Source organism: Rhinatrema bivittatum, chromosome 10, assembly GCF_901001135.1.
Source record: "Rhinatrema bivittatum chromosome 10, aRhiBiv1.1, whole genome shotgun sequence".
NCBI lineage: Eukaryota > Metazoa > Chordata > Amphibia > Gymnophiona > Rhinatrematidae > Rhinatrema > Rhinatrema bivittatum.
In genome coordinates, this window is record NC_042624.1 from 14,639,149 (window position 1) to 14,656,518 (window position 17,370).

At 45.4% G+C, this 17,370-nt stretch overlaps 2 protein-coding genes across 2 annotated transcripts in view; one reads left to right on the plus strand and one right to left on the minus strand.

Annotated features, from left to right (window-relative positions):
- The window catches only part of LOC115100388 (coagulation factor XIII B chain-like), a 108,161-nt gene extending 91,371 nt beyond the window's left edge, over positions 1-16,790 (minus strand). The window contains exon 1 of the mRNA XM_029618830.1: positions 16,682-16,790. The gene's annotated coding sequence lies outside the window, so the exon portion shown is untranslated. The remainder of the gene's footprint in view (positions 1-16,681) is intronic.
- A 38-nt stretch (positions 16,791-16,828) lies between these two features.
- LMX1A (LIM homeobox transcription factor 1 alpha) overlaps positions 16,829-17,370 on the plus strand; it is a 378,306-nt gene continuing 377,764 nt past the window's right edge. The window contains exon 1 of the mRNA XM_029618769.1: positions 16,829-16,893. The gene's annotated coding sequence lies outside the window, so the exon portion shown is untranslated. The remainder of the gene's footprint in view (positions 16,894-17,370) is intronic.

The following is a 17,370-nucleotide window of genomic DNA, read 5'->3' on the forward strand; positions in this document are numbered from 1 at the left end:
AAGTAATGTAATGATCAGCACTCACGTGACTAGAACTTGTTTGTTTATTATTTTTGTTAGCAGGCACCTGAAATGCTAGTGCATGTTGAATTTGCCAATCACTGTGCATTTTAGAAAGGTGGTCCTGGCTGGAACTGTACACAGTTCAAATATATGTAATTGATTGTTGGTAAGTGTATTTTTTAAGTAGCCACACTGGCACCAGTATGTTTACTTTTCCTCCTACTTAACTCACTAGCTCAGCTTTGTAAGAAGGGCTTCTCTGCTTGTGTGTTGTTTTTGTTTGGTGTGAGGAGAGCAGAAACATCAGATCTTTATTCAATCTACTACAGTCATCTCTTACAGTGCCCTATCCCTATTAATACCAGGAGTGTTGTGATCTTCCTGCACACAGTGCCCTAACCCTGATACCAGTCTGAGACAGCTCCCTCCCTGCATTACTAGTGAGAGGTTGGCTTCACAGACAGGGGGGAGCTGCCTGACCCTCACTCCTGACTTCCCCCATGTCCCAGCTAGTGAATGGTGTGTGGGTGAGGGGGGGGGGGGGAGGATGGTGAAGTCTGAGACAGCTCCCTCCCTGCATTACTAGTGAGAGGCTGGCTTCACAGACAGGGGGGAGCTGCCTGACCCTCACTCCTGACTTCCCCCATGTCCCAGCTAGTGAATGGTGTGTGGGTGAGGGGGGGGGGGGTGGATGGTGAAGTCTGAGACAGCTCCCTCCCTGCATTACTAGTGAGAGGCTGGCTTCACAGACAGGGGGGAGCTGCCTGACCCTCACTCCTGACTTCCCCCATGTCCCAGCTAGTGAATGGTGTGTGGGTGAGGGGGGGGGGGAGGATGGTGAAGTCTGAGACAGCTCCCTCCCTGCATTACTAGTGAGAGGCTGGCTTCACAGACAGGGGGGAGCTGCCTGACCCTCACTCCTGACTTCTCCCATGTCCCAGCTAGTGAATGGTGTGTGGGTGAGGGGGGGGGGGGGAGGATGGTGAAGTCTGAGACAGCTCCCTCCCTGCATTACTAGTGAGAGGCTGGCTTCACAGACAGGGGGGAGCTGCCTGACCCTCACTCCTGACTTCCCCCATGTCCCAGCTAGTGAATGGTGTGTGGGTGAGGGGGGGGGGGGTGGATGGTGAAGTCTGAGACAGCTCCCTCCCTGCATTACTAGTGAGAGGCTGGCTTCACAGACAGGGGGGAGCTGCCTGACCCTCACTCCTGACTTCCCCCATGTCCCAGCTAGTGAATGGTGTGTGGGTGAGGGGGGGGGGAGGATGGTGAAGTCTGAGACAGCTCCCTCCCTGCATTACTAGTGAGAGGCTGGCTTCACAGACAGGGGGGAGCTGCCTGACCCTCACTCCTGACTTCTCCCATGTCCCAGCTAGTGAATGGTGTGTGGGTGAGGGGGGGGGGGGAGGATGGTGAAGTCTGAGACAGCTCCCTCCCTGCATTACTAGTGAGAGGCTGGCTTCACAGACAGGGGGGAGCTGCCTGACCCTCACTCCTGACTTCCCCCATGTCCCAGCTAGTGAATGGTGTGTGGGTGAGGGGGGGGGGGGAGGATGGTGAAGTCTGAGACAGCTCCCTCCCTGCATTACTAGTGAGAGGCTGGCTTCGCAGACAGGGGGGAGCTGCCTGACCCTCACTCCTGACTTCCCCCATGTCCCAGCTAGTGAATGGTGTGTGGGTGAGGGGGGGGGGGAGGATGGTGAAGTCTGAGACAGCTCCCTCCCTGCATTACTAGTGAGAGGCTGGCTTCACAGACAGGGGGGAGCTGCCTGACCCTCACTCCTGACTTCCCCCATGTCCCAGCTAGTGAATGGTGTGTGGGTGAGGGGGGGGGGGGGGAGGATGGTGAAGTCTGAGACAGCTCCCTCCCTGCATTACTAGTGAGAGGCTGGCTTCACAGACAGGGGGGAGCTGCCTGACCCTCACTCCTGACTTCCCCCATGTCCCAGCTAGTGAATGGTGTGTGGGTGAGGGGGGGGGAGGATGGTGAAGTCTGAGACAGCTCCCTCCCTGCATTACTAGTGAGAGGCTGGCTTCACAGACAGGGGGGAGCTGCCTGACCCTCACTCCTGACTTCCCCCATGTCCCAGCTAGTGAATGGTGTGTGGGTGAGGGGGGGGGGGTGGATGGTGAAGTCTGAGACAGCTCCCTCCCTGCATTACTAGTGAGAGGCTGGCTTCACAGACAGGGGGGAGCTGCCTGACCCTCACTCCTGACTTCCCCCATGTCCCAGCTAGTGAATGGTGTGTGGGTAAGGGGGGGGGGGGGGAGGATGGTGAAGTCTGAGACAGCTCCCTCCCTGCATTACTAGTGAGAGGCTGGCTTCACAGACAGGGGGGGGCTGCCTGACCCTCACTCCTCCGGGGTATTGTGATCTTCCTGCACACAGTGCCCTATCCCTGATACCAGGGGTGTTGTGATCTTCCTGCATGCAGTGCCCTATCCCTATTAATACCAGGAGTGTTGTGATCTTCCTGCATGCAGTGCCCTATCCCTATTAATACCAGGAGTGTTGTGATCTTCCTGCATGCAGTGCCCTATCCCTGATACCGGGATGTGTGCAAGAAGATCACAACACCCCCGGTATCAGGAATAGGGCACTGTGTGCAGGAAGATCACAACACCCCCAGTATCAGGAATAGGGCACTGTGTGCAGGAAGATCACAACACCCCTGGTATTAGGGATAGGGCACTGTGTGCAGGAAGATCACAACACTCCTGGTATTAATAGGGATAGGGCACTGTGTGCAGGAAGATCACAATACCCCTGGTATCAGGGTTATGGCACAAGTTCTAGTCACATTGACTGATCACATTACTTGTTTTGTCAAGCTACCAACTGTTTCCATTTCCCATCCCCCATATACTGTCAGTAGGAAACTTGGTAACATGAATAAATAAGAGGGCAGCCAATAGGAATACATATTCATTCCTAAACTGACCTTAACTGACCTGAAAAGTGTCAAATTGTATCATTTTCAGTTAGTGCGCACTAACTCCCAGTTAGTGCGCACTAACTCCCGTTAGTGCGCACTAACTCGAGTTAGTGCGCACTAATCGGAAAAAACAATTTTTAACGATTTTTTAACTAAAAAATCGTGCCTAAGACGATTTTCTTGCCCTGCCACACGATTTCTATCGTTAAGACGATATGGAAAACGATTCACATCCCTACTACTAACTAATCCTCCAAATGCAGGGTTTTCAGGTAACACCTTTCCCATCTTTGCTTCAGGAAGGCCACAGATGTAAACAAGATACTGAACTTGATGGACCTTTTATCTCTCCCAGTATGACAAGTCCTGTGTTCTTATGTTCCTAATATATGGATAAAGATGAGCCAGTTGATATAGTGTATATGGATTTTCAAAAACCATTTATCAAAGTACCTCATGAAAAACTCTTGAGAAAAATGGATACGGATAGGAGGCATTGCTCTATTGTGGACTGAGAAATAGTAAAAGATAGAAAGCAGTGAGTAGGGCTAAATAGTCAATTTTCTCAATGAAGAAAGGTGGATATTGGAGTGCCTCTGGAATCTATACTAGGATCACTACTTTTTAACATATTCATAAATGACCTAGATGTGAGAACGATGAGTGAGGTAATCAAATTTACTGATGATACAAAATTATTCAAAGTTGTTAAATCAGAAAAAGATTTTTTTTTGTGAGAAATTGCAAGTAGCCCCTGCAAGACTGGGAGACTTAGCATCCAAATGGCAGATGACATTTAATGTGAATGAATACAAAGTGATACATGTAGGTAACAGCAACCAAATTATAGCTATACAATGCAAGGTTCCACATTGGGAGTTACCTCCCAGGAAAAGGACTGAGGCATCATCCTGGATAATACATTAAAACCCTCTGCTCAGTCTGTGGCAGCAGCCAAGAAAGCAAATAGTATGGTAGGAACTATTAGGAAAGGATCGGAGAATAAAACAGAATATCATAATGCCTCTGTATCAGCCATGGTATTGTTTATTTATCTATTTATTTTGCATTTATAATCTATAATATCCAACTTTGTTGATCTATGCAGCTTACAGTACAGAAGCATACATAAACTTTTATCATATCACAAACATTTTACATAAGCTTGTTTAAAAAAATCCTTTATTAAATTTTCCTAAAAAAATTTAACTCCTCCATTTTACTCAAATAATTCAAAATTTTATTCTACATCTTAGGGCTTTTAATAGAAAGACTCTGTTTCACATTTCCTGATATTTATAATCCTTAAAATTTGGTTCCTTTAAAAGAATATATTCCAATGAATGTAAAATTCAGGTATTAATATAAGGTTAGACAATGAATAATCTTCAATATGTGAAGCCTTAAATAATAGTACCAACATTTTAAAATGAATTATATTATTCACCAGCAATCAGTGTAATTGGTGTAGGTTTGGAGTTATCTGATCAAGGGGCAGATTCCCATAATCACTCTTGCTGCACCATTAATAATTAATTGTAGCATCATAACTAACTGCTATGGTAACCTCACATACAAAGCATTGCAATAGTCAATTTTACTTATTATCAAAGACTGTTCTACCATTCTGAAATAATGTAAAGATAAAAAAAAGGCTTCAACTGATAAGCCAAATGCAACCTTGAAAATGCAGCTTTAGCAGCCTTCTGTATTTGTGGCTTCAAATTCTATCTTGATTCCAGTATTATCCCTATATTAAGGGCCTCACCTTCAATGCAAAGTTCTTGTTGTACATTCTTACTATAATTTCTAATTACTTTTAAGATCAAGTTTTTTTGACATTTAGTACTAATATCCGAATACATAACCATTTAAAAAGGCTACAGAGGCGATCAGGGAAACTACAGACCGGCTAGCCTGACTTCAGTGCCAGGAAAAATAGTGGAAAGTGTTCTAAACATCAAAATCACAGAACATATAGAAAGACATGGTTTAATGGAACAAAGTCAGCATGGCTTTACCCAAGGCAAGTCTTGCCTCACAAATCTGCTTCACTTTTTTGAAGGAGTTAATAAACATGTGGATAAAGGTGAACCAGTAGATGTAGTGTATTTGGATTTTCAGAAGGCATTTGACAAATTTCCTCATGAGAGGCTTCTAGGAAAAGTGAAATGTTATGGGATAGGTGGTGATGTCCTTTCGTGAATTACAAACTGGTTAAAAGACAGGAAACAGAGAGTAGGGATGTGCAGCAGGGACGGATTTGTCCCATTTGGTATTCGTATTGTCGGGACCCAGATCCATTGCATCCGTTCTTGGGGGACCCCAATCCATTCATTAGTTACATATGTATTTGTTTTAAAAAAAAAAAAACCCATCCCAACCCTTTGGGGCAGATTTTTAAAATTATGCGCGGGCATAGATTTGTTCGCTCAACCCAGCATGAACAAATCTAAGCCCGATTTTATAACATGCCTGCACAGCTGCGCGCATGTTATAAAATCCAGGGTCGGCGCATGCAGAGGGGTGCACAATTGTGAAACCTGCGCGCGATGAGCCGAGCAGCCTGCCTTCGTTCCCTACGAGGATGCTTCGAAATCAGAGAGACCTCGGAGGGAACTTTTTTTACAGCCCCATCACCTTCCCCTCCCTTCCCCTACCTAACCCACCCACCAGTCCTAACTAAATCCCCCCCCCCCCTACATTTGCTCAGAAACTTGCGAAACTTGCGAAACTTGCGTAACTTGCGCGTGCCGGTGGGCTGCCAGCGTGCCATTCTCCGGCTGGGGGATGCTTCGGAGGCCTTGGCCTCGCCCCCTGAAATGCTCCCGAATGCCTTGCCACCCCTGACACAACCCCAAGCAAAACCCAGGGACTTACGCTCGTCCCAGGGCTTTGTGTGTGCCGGTGGCCTATGCAACATAGGCGCACCAGCATGCAAGTCCCCTGCGCGCGTAAATCCAGCTGGATTTATGCGCGAGGGGCTTTTAAAATCTGCCCCTCTAAATTTAATTAACTACAAACCCCCACCCTCCTGACCCCCCAAGACTTGCCAAAAGTCAATGGTGGTCCAGTGGGGGTCCTGGAGCGATCTCCTCCACTCGGGCTGTTGGCTGCCGGTATTCAAAATGGTGCCGATAGCCTTTGCCCTTACTATGTCACAGGGGCTACCTGTGCCATTGGTCGGCTCCTGTCACATGGTAGGAGCAATGGACGGCTGGCACTATCTTGTGCTCCTACCATGTGACAGGAGCCGACCAATGGCACCGGTAGCCCCTGTGACATAGTAAGAGCAAAGGCTATCGCGCCATTTTGAATATCGGCAGCCGATGGCCCGAGTGCAGGAGATCACTCCAGGACCCTCGCTGGACCACCAGGGACTTTTGGCAAGTCTTGGGGAGGTCAGGAGCACAAGAATTGCACAAGATGGCGCCGGTCAAGATTGGCAAGTCTTGGGGGGTCCAGGAGGGTGGGGGTTTATTTGTTAGTGATACGTTGTATTCGTGGGGATTCACAATCATGACCCCCACGAATACAACAATTATGTCATATACGTTTTGGATTGCCAATATGTTGCAAACGAATGCACACCCCTAGAGTAGGATTAAATGGACAATTTTCTCAGTGGAGGGGAGTGGGCTGTGGAATGCCTCAGGGATCTGTACTGGGACCCGTGCTTTTCAATATATTTATAAATGATCTGGAAAGGTATACGAATGAGGTAATCAAATTTGCAGATGATACAAAATTGTTCAGAGTAGTTAAATCACAAGCAGATTGTGATAAATTGCAGGAAGACCTTGTGAGACTGGAAAATTGGGCATCCATATGGCAGATGAAATTTAATGTGGATAAGTTCAAGGTGGTGTGTATAGGGAAAAATAACCCATGCTATAGTTATACAATGTTAGTTTCCATATTAGGAGCTACCACCCAGGAAAGAGATCTAGGCGTCATTGTGGATAATACATTGAAATCACTGGTTCAGTGTGCTGTGGCAGTCAAAAAAGCAAACAGAATGTTGAGAATTATTAGAAAGAGAATGGTGAATAAAACGGAAAATGCCATAATGCCTCTGTATCACTCCATAGTGAGACCGCACTATGTACAATTCTGCTTGCCGCATCTCAAAAAACGATATAGTTGTGATGGAGAAGGTACAGAGAACTGTGACCAAAATGATAAAGGGGATGGAACAGCTCCCCTATGAGGAAAGACTAAAGAGGTTAGGACTGTTCAGCTTGGAGAAGAGACGGCTGAGGGGAGATATGATAGAGGTCTTTAAGATCATGAAAGGTCTAGAATGGGTCAAAATGAATCAGTTATTTCCTCTCAGATAATAGAAGGACTCGGGGCACTCCATGCAGTTAACATGTAGAACATTTAAAACTAATTGTTTCAATTAATTAATTGCCACCGCACGAATTCTAAACAGATCAAAAAATTTCGACCACATCACACCAACCAACACTAAAGGAACTTCACTGGCTACCCATCGAAAAATGGATAGAATACAAAACACTATCAATCCTACATAAATCAATGCACAACAGTGAATTCACCACACTACAGAACATTCTTCAACAACATAAACTCCTACGAAACACCACATCCACAATCAAAACTCTATTTGCAATAACCCCTGTCTCATCCGCCAAACTAACAACTACAAGACAGAGAGCTTTATCAATAGCAGGACCCCAACTATGGAACTCACTACCGGAATAACTAAGGATGCAAAACAATTCAAAAATATTCAAAAAATCACTAAACATATGGTTATTTCAACAAGCCTACAAAGAAGGCATTGGTTAAACCACACAAACACACAAGACTCAGTAACACAATCACACGCACAACACCAAGCACTTCTATCACATTAAGACTTGAATTTCAATGTACTGGCCACTTCGGTTCATATCAAGATCTCAATGTACTACATGCAAACTAACATATATCACACCCACTATTATTAATGTTATTTTGATGTTCATCCTCAACTCAATATCTTCTGTTTCCATTGCTACGTCTGTTATTTTAGTGCCTATGCTATTAACGGTATACTGTTTACTTGCTTACACAATTATGACTGTTATGTTATTAACATTATACTGTTTATTTGCCTACACTATTTGACTTTTATTCTGGTATCTCTGCTATTAACTTTATACTGTAAAAGTTGTTACAAATGTAAACCGGAGTGAAGGCTTGTACCGAACCTCGGTATAGAAAAACTCACAAGTAAATAAATAAATAAATAAATAAATAAATAAATAAATTGGAGAAAGTTCTTTTTCAATAAACGCAAAATTAAACTCTGGAATTTTTTGCCAGGGGATGTGGTTAGTGCAGTTAGTGTAGCTGTGTTTAAAAAAGGATTGGATACGTTCTTGGAGGAGAAGTTCATTACCTGCTATTAATTTCCTCCATGGACCTCAGGGGCAAGCGGTCGCTCGGGCCTGCGCAATCGGCGCTGAACGCCCATCGGGGTAAGGCCCTTTAAATTCACCCTTCCCCCCAACGGGCTTCCCCGCCGATCGTGAGGCTCTACCCACCGGCCCTCCGCTCCAACGGGCCCTCCTTACCTGCGGCAACGAGGCTCAGCCAGCCAATCTCATACCCGGCGCTCCTCTGACCTCACTCGCCGGCGCATCGCTGGCCCTTGAAAACCAGAACTATTCTCCTGGCGTCACGCGCACGAAGGAGAGCGACAAAGGGGCCTGCCCCTTTGTTCGCCCCTTCGTGCGCACCTTCTAAGCGCCCTAACTATTTGCCAAAGTGGTTTACCATCGTATAACTATGTTCACCTTGTGATGTCTTCCACCCTCTTCCCCCTACAAACGCCTCCATACAATTAACACCGTTCAATCTCCAACCTCTCCCTCACTGCCCTTTCCTCCCCCAATAATAGTAAAACAAACCTAACAAAAAAAAAAAAAATGCCTCCCTACACATACTGCTGTCCCTCTCCATACCAACAGAAATACTCCTCAAACATCTCCCCCTTCAAACCCTTCCCTCCGATACCTATTCAAAGGAGACTCATACCCATCTCGATTTCCCCCCTTACTCAACTCCTTGGCCTCTCCTTGATATCTATACTCTTCCTCAACGCCCAATCCCTCCAGAAGAAAACACATTTACTCCACGACCTCCTAATTGATCACAACCCTGGAATCTGCGCCATAACAGAAACATGGTTTAAGCCCCATGACACCCCCTCATTAACCAACTCCCTACCAATACATACGACTTCTTCTCTATACCCCGTAAAAAGAAGAGAGGTGGGGGTCTACTCCTCGCTGTAAAGAAAGAATATAAACTCTCCCCCATAATTTGCAACCTCCCCAAACAATATGAAATTGGATTTTTCAAATCCAGTGTCCTCCAAATCTGTCTCATATACACCCCTCCAGGACTGCTAGAAAATGACTCCTCCCCTCTCATCGAATTCTTTGCAGACTCTCTCTCCCCAGACCTTCCTACCATAATTCTTGGTGACTTTAATCTTCATGTCGATGCTACTCCTCTTTCTCCTGCCTGTGATGCTTTCCTCTCCTCCCTTGAAGCTATGGGTTTCAAACAACTCATGCACTCCCCAACTCATAAGGCCGGCCACACCCTTGACCTCATCTTCATCAACAACCCCCTCACTGTCATCAACTTCCCTCTCTGCACCCCCATCCCATGGTCCGACCACTCAATTATTCAAACCACCCTGGCTTTTCAACAGTCCGCCCCCCCTGCCCCCACCCAAGCGCAATCCTTCAAATAACATAAATCCTGCTCCCCCAACACCCTCACTATGGCCTGCTCGGATGTATCCAACCAACTTGACATCTCCTCAGCCGACAATGCCTTCACCTCTTGGCATGATATCACCCTCAACATAGCTAACAAGCTCTGCCCTATTACTACAAAAACCATTAAACCTGCTCATCCAAACAGGAAACCATGGTATTCTGCAGAGCTCAAGAACCTCAAAACCCGTCTCAGAACCTTAGAAAGGCAATGGCGCAAACACCCCTCTGCAGCATCCAAAACCGCCTATTACCAACTCATGCACCAATACAGGAATACTACACTCTCAACTAAACGTGAATACTATGCCAAAAAGATTCACAGGTTCCAATACAATCCCAAAGCACTCTTCACCGTGATCTCTAACCTGAGCAGCTCCAACCCCACTCAACCGCTTACTCCCACCACAAAAAAACATTGCAATGACCTTGCTCACTTCTTCCAAACCAAAGTGTCCTCTCTCACTGCACGCTTTGCGGCCAACCCAAACATAGTGAAACTACCTTCTTTCAATCTTACCACCACCCTCTCATCCTTCGACTTATCCTCTTCCCTTGAAATCGAAAACATCTTAAAAAAAATGAAACCCTCCTCTCACCCCTCTGAAACCATTCCTACTAAACTCCTCCTTTCTATTCCCAAAGCTATTGCCAAACCTCTCTCATCCATCTGCAACTGTTCCCTGGAACAAGGTACAGTCCCTACACTCCTGAAACAGGCAGTGGTGAAACCAATCCTGAAGAAACCCAGCCTTGACCCTTCTACTCTAGCTAACTTCAGACCTATCTCTAATCTCCCTTTCCTATCCAAAATCTTGGAAAAATTAGTCAACTCTCGCCTATCTGACCACCTAGAACAACACAACATCCTCCCTCCCACACAATATGGCTTCCGGAAAAACCTGAGCACTGAAAAACTGCTGCTATCTCTGACAGATACCATTATTAAAGGATTTGACACTGGGAACTCATTTCTCCTTGCTATGTTAGACATATCTGCAGCCTTTGATACTGTTAACCACATCATATTAATCAACATTCTCAGTAAAATAGGAATCTCCGGCACTGCCCTCTCTTGGATTAAATCATACCTACAAGATCGCCACTATACAGTATCCACTGGCAACAATGAATCTGACCCAGTTAGCCTTGACCAAGGCGTCCCCCAGGGTTCCTCTCTCTCCTCTACTCTTTTTAACATTTATATGCTCCCTCTTACCACCCTCCTTACTAATCTTGGCATCAAACACTTTATATACGCAGATGATGTCCAAATCCTTTTCCCCTTCACTGACTCCCTCCAAACTGCTCTACAAAAGTGGGAATCCTGCCTGACGGTTATCAACCAACTTCTCACTGACATGCACCTTGCCATAAACCCACAAAAAACTGAACTCCTCATTATCTCTAACAAACTTTCCTCTCCCTCCATTCCCATTGCATACTCGTCCACGCTCTTCCCCTCCCACACCCGCAGCCTTGGCGTCCTCATTGACAACCAGCTCTCTCTCAAACCCTTCATTAAATCTATCCTTTCTGACTGCTACTTCAAACTACAAACCATCAGAAAACTCCGGCCCCTCCTATTCCTCACTGACTTTCGTACAGTACTACAGTCTATTATCTTTTCCAAAATAGACTACTGTAATGCACTCCTCCTTGGTCTCCCTGCTACACATACTAAGCCTTTGCAACTCCTACAGAACCTTGCAGCTCGTATCCTCACTAACTCTAGGAAACGTGACCACATCACGCCTACCCTCATCGAACTCCACTGGTTACCAATACAGTCTCGTATCCTGTTCAAAGTTCTCTCCCTCATTCATAAAAGCATCACTAACGAAAACACTGACTGGATCAACCCCCCGCTGCTTTCCCGTACATCCACTAGACCCACCCGTACTGCCCTCGAAGGGACACTCCGTACCCCCTCTATCAAATCCACTAAACTTATTTCCACAATGAACAGAGCCTTTTCCCTGGCCGGCCCCACCCTGTGGAACTCTATGCCCCCAGACTTGCGCACTGAAACATCTACTCCCAAATTCAAAAAAAAGCTAAAAACCTGGCTCTTCTTACAGGCCTACCCCTCCCTCAACAACCATCCTCCTGATGTCCCCCCAAGTGGTGTATAATGCATTCCTGGTATCACCATTTACAATGTGCCTCTGCTGACTCTTCTCTCATCTCCCTTCTCCCCTTTGATTTCCTTATATATTTACAGTGCCTTACATGTATTACCATCACAATGTACGTTTGTTAACTTCTCCTTCATCTGCTCCCAATTTAAGGAACCTTCGTTCCTTGTAAATAGTTACCCAGTTTCTGTTTGCTGATGTTTTTCTATTGTATGTAAAGTTTACTGTTCTATGTAATGGCAGTGCCAAAAGTTCTGTTTAATGACACTGTCAAAAAGTTTTAGTTTTCTGGAAACCTATACGATGTGCAAACGGCTATCGGTATATAAAATCATTTAAATAAATAAATAAATAATTAAGCTGACTTATAGCCACTGCTATTACTGACATCAGTAGCATGGGATAGACTTAGTTTTTGGGTACTTGCCAGGTTCTTATGGGCTGGATTAGCCACTGTTGGAAACAGGATGCTGGGCTTGATGGACCCTTGTTCTGACCCACGATGGCATGTTCTTATGTTCACTTTTATGTCTCTACTAAACACTCTTCAACAGCCTGACATATCACTACCATCCAATTCTACTAGTTGCTGTTTCAAAAATGAAAAGATGGCTGAAAGCAACTTCAAAAATATATATATATACATTCTTTTTATAATCCAAAATTTATAGAAAAACTGCCAAAATTTGCTGTCATAAAATTACCAAACTAGATACAGGGTCATTCTTTATTTTGCGATTTGCTGGTATTGCATGCAGTATGGCGATACTGGCCGCATCACAGCACTATTATTCTAATTATGGGAAGGGGAGGTGGGCGGGATTTGGACAGAATTCTCTCATGGCAGCGCTGTGCGCGATAATGTTTTTACATCGTCATCGTCATGGGAAATAACCAACTTTTCTTGTGACGTTATGGGACTGATAGTGGGCAGCGCAGCCATACTATGGCGGGTGAAACTGCATCGCCGCCATGCAGCCAGCTGCCCACTATCACCCCCCCCCCAACACACACACACACATGGTGGGGTAGATTTTCAAAGGGGTACGCGCGTAAGATATGCGCGTACCCCCAGAAAACCTACCCCAACGCCCCCTGCGCGCGCCGAGCCTATTTTGCATAGGCTCGGTGGTGTGCGCAAGCCCCGGGATGTGCGTAAGTCCCGGGGCTTGCAAAAAGGGGCAGTCGGGGGCGTGGCCAGGGGGTGTGGTTAGGGATCGGGGGGGTGTCCGGGGGTGTGTGGGCGTTCCGGGGGCATGGCCAAGTGCCCCGACACAGCGTAAGTTACTACTGCCCAGAGGCATTAGTGACTTTTCTGATAAAGGTAGGGGGGGTCTAGATAGGGCCAGGGGGGTGGGTTAGGGAAGGGAAGGGAAGGGAAGGTGTGGGGGAGTAGAAAGAAAGTTCCTTCCGAGGCCGCTCTGAAATCGGAGCGGCCTCGGAGGGAACGGGCAGCGCGCGCAGGGCTCGGCACGTGCAAGTTGCACAAATGTGCACCCCCTTGCGTGCGCCGACCCCGGATTTTATAAGATTACGCGCGGCTACACGCGTAACTTATAAAATCCAGCGTACTTTTGTTCGTGCCTGGTGCGCGAATAAAAGTACGCGCGCTCGTAAATTTATAAAATCTACCCCATTATTTTCACGCCTCAACAATCTGCTATAAACATATCAGAGTAATGAATCTAGGGGCAAATGCTTTTTTAAAGGATTTTTTTTTTAAAGGTTATTTTTATTTTTAAGAATCCGTTTCGTATCCATCGGGCTTCGCAAGCTTCACAATGCATCACTGGCGCACATCACTCATGTGCATCCAGTTTTAAAATATGCAAGGATTGATTATTTCAGTGATTACACATATGGGTGAGTGTAAAAAAAAATCTATGCATACTCAATAAAATCTAACTTTTGAGTGATTGACCTGAATGTTTATATTGCTGTGTTACTGCTTTCAGTTTATTCAGGATGGCAGCTTTTTTCCACTAGAGGGAGCCTAGGGCCTGCCTGGAAAAGCCACGCTGAAAGGGGAGAAGCTACACAGGCACCTCCAGCCTATACTGATTCCTAACTCTAACTCAAATGGGGTTTTCCTTTTACACTGTCAGTAGAAAAGGGAAATGGGTATGATGCATTCCCCTCCCCACCTATTCACATTCCCAGTCCTATTCAAACATGAGGGGAGAGGTTTCTGCACACTTTGGGAAAATTCATGGGGTCTGTGCAGTCTGCAGTACCATGGCCGCACTGTCTTTCACATGGCCATGGATACTGCTGCTTGTTGCTTGACATTAGTTTACTATATCAGGTACTAAAGCTTGACGTACATCTGGAGTTAAAACCAGCAAGTAACCTATGTTAGCATATCATTTTTAATGCTTGTTAATAAATATCTTTTGTAATGTAATGTGGTCCATTATCTGAGATTACAGAGTCTGGTGTGCCATCTCTGTGGAAGTGCAGCTTACCTTTCTCAATTACAATGAGTGGAGGAGTAGCCTGGTGGTTAAAGCAGTGGGCTACGAATCAGAAGACCAGCGTTTGAAACCCACTGTTGCTCCTTGTGACCTTGGGCAAGTCACTTTACCCTCCATTGCCTCAGGTACAAACTTGGGGGTCATTTATCAAAATGCGCTAAGGTGTTTTTGCATGTGTTAAGGGCTTATCGCATGCGAAAAGCCCCATTAACGCATGCGATAGGCCCATACCGCATGTGAAAATGTCTTTATCGCATGCGATAGCACCATATTGTATGGTGTGATGCAAATTTCAAAAAGAGGAGGAGTTAGGGGTGGGCTGGGTTCGCCAGTCTGCAAATTGCTATTGCACAGACTCAAGTGATAGCTTGTGTTACCGGGTGGTAAGGTTTAATGCATTGTCTCCAGAAAGGCCTGTTTGAGGAGAGAGAGAGAGAGCAAGCACCTAGCCATAGTGTCCTCTCCCTAGATAGGTATTTGTATCCCTATGATAGGCCCACCTAGTAACTCGAGGTGAGGTTTAGGTATTAGTGTAGGGGGTTAAGGGCCACTTTGACATTCAATGTGAGATGTACGAACAGAACAGTGCTCTCTTGTGAAGATTTGATGACCTTTGGAGAGGAAACTCACTCCAAGATGAGATTTGGGCAATGTTCTCTCCACCTAGCTTGATGTGTCCTATCTAGGGAAAGGACACTATGGCTAGTCTCTCTCTCTCTCTCTCTCCGTCCATTACTCCTACCATGCGAGAGGGGCCAGCCAATGGCACGGATACCCTGTCACATTGTAAGGGAAAGGGCCATTGGCGCTATTTTGATTAGTGGCAGCCGACGGCCCGAGAGTAGGAGTTCGCTCCCGGGACCCCCACTGTTCCACCAGGTACTTTTAAAAAGTTTGGGGGGGGGGGGGTCGGGAGTGTGGGGGAAGCTAAAGAATGTGTTTTAAAGGGTTGGGGTGGGTTTAGGAGTTGTTTTTGTGTGCCATTTTTCCCACCTCCCCCAAAACGATAAGAGAACCCCACGAACAATTTTGTGGGGTTGTCCTATCGGTTTCGGCAAGCCCCTGATTTCTGATGAGTTTGAAAATATTGTACGATATTTTCAATCGTCAGAAAAACGATTCACATCCCTAGTGGATACTGCTAAATCTGGAAATATTTTAATAGCTTTTTCCAGATAATATACTGGGGTATCTATTGAAGTACCTTTTCATTATTTGATTAATATCATTAATAGAGGAAAAAGTAACCAATAGATTCCCCCATTCAATGATTTGTGCCATGGAATCTTCTAAGAAATTTTTAAGATCTCCCTGAAACAACATTTCAGATCTGTTATTTATATTCCTGAGTTTGGGTAGGAAATAACAATTATTCACAACAAGAGAGTCTTCCAAAACAAATCCAAGCTTTTCTATAAGAAACTTTTTAATAGTAATCAGCGGTACTTCCCCAGTTATTCTGGGGAAGTTAAGAAATCTTAAATTAAGACGCTTAGCGTTGTTTTCGAGAGACTCTATTCTCCCGGTTAATATCTCTCTATCCTTTACCACTGCAGCATTCCATTCTTGCACTTTTTTCTCTCGTTCTTCCAGATTTTTAATTCTATCCACAGAATCTTTCATTTGTTTTTGTGTATAAAGAAAATCACGTTGACTCCCAGCACTTAGCGCATCCACTTTCCCTTCCAAGCCCTAATATTTGTCAACATACCGGCCATCAATTCCCACAAAATGTCTAAAGTTACCACAACAGGACAGGTGAGAGATCCCAAAGTTGTAACACTGGTTGGATGGCCCTCCTCCCCACTAAGGGGAATTAAAGACTGGCTATCGGTATATAAAATCCTCCTACTTTCCTTTCCGGAGTCAAACCAGTGATAAAGGTAGCTCCTTCCTCTTCCAGTCCTTTTATCGTGGGTTTGAAAAGTTCCCGCTTCGGGGTCGGTATTGATGTTCTCCAAGGAATCACCACCTTGATTCTCCTCACTGGCTCTCTGCGCTGGTGCTGGTCTGATGTTAGGACTTAAAGAAGCCTCCTCTGCCAGGCCAAGCTGTTCTCCCTGACAGCTTGGCACATCAGTATCCTTGGTTTCTTTATTTCTTAATGCAGGAGAAATCATAAAATGACTAATCTCCTGTTGAATAGGTGAAGGTAATGGGAGGGAGGGAAAAACCCTCACTTTCCCTTTATGTTTGGCATAATTAATTATATTCAAATACAACACCTAAACCAAGTGAAAAGCCTCTCTGACTCTGTCTATGCAGCCTTCTTAGCCACCATGTAAATGTTGACCTTAGGAGAGAAAACAATATTATTTTGAAAAAATTACCTCAAGAAATATAAGCTTTCAATTTTAGAAGAAACCAGAAAGTTCAGACGAATCCCAGCGAAGCCCAGCTGCCCGATGTTATAGGCAGCTTCCGGGTCCCGCCTCCAGGTCCGCCCCTCGATGACACGGTGCTCAGCTGCCTGAGTTTACCGTCGGGGCAGGCTTCACAAAACTCACCCCCGGACTCAAAACAGCTGCTGGCAAGAGACAGGGTAAGCGTTCTCTCTCCTTTCCCTCTCAATGGGGGTCTCTCTGGGCTGCCGATGTTATAGACAGCTTCCGAGTTTACCATTGGCTATTCACCAACTAACCTCCTTCCCTGTATAAAATATCCTCCAACATCCACTGTACAAGGGACCCTTGTTCGGTGGTTTTGCACAGTGGCTATGCTAAAGGACAACCACTTTGTAATTGTCCCTGTTTATAGCCCTGTATTTTACTCTTTATTATTCATTCCTTATGTTCATTTTTTTAAATTACTTTTTTCTTTTTTCACTTCTCCCTGGCTGCTTGTCCGACCCGATTATGTTTTTTCTTTTATAATGTATTTATTTAGGCTGCCGCCCTTACTTCTTCTCACGGGTTCGGATCCGCCTGCCCAACATTGGCGGGAGAAAATTCTGCTGCGTCTGTGCTGGGTTCACAGTTTTTAGACGTTTCTTAAATAGATAAAATCAATGTAATACTAT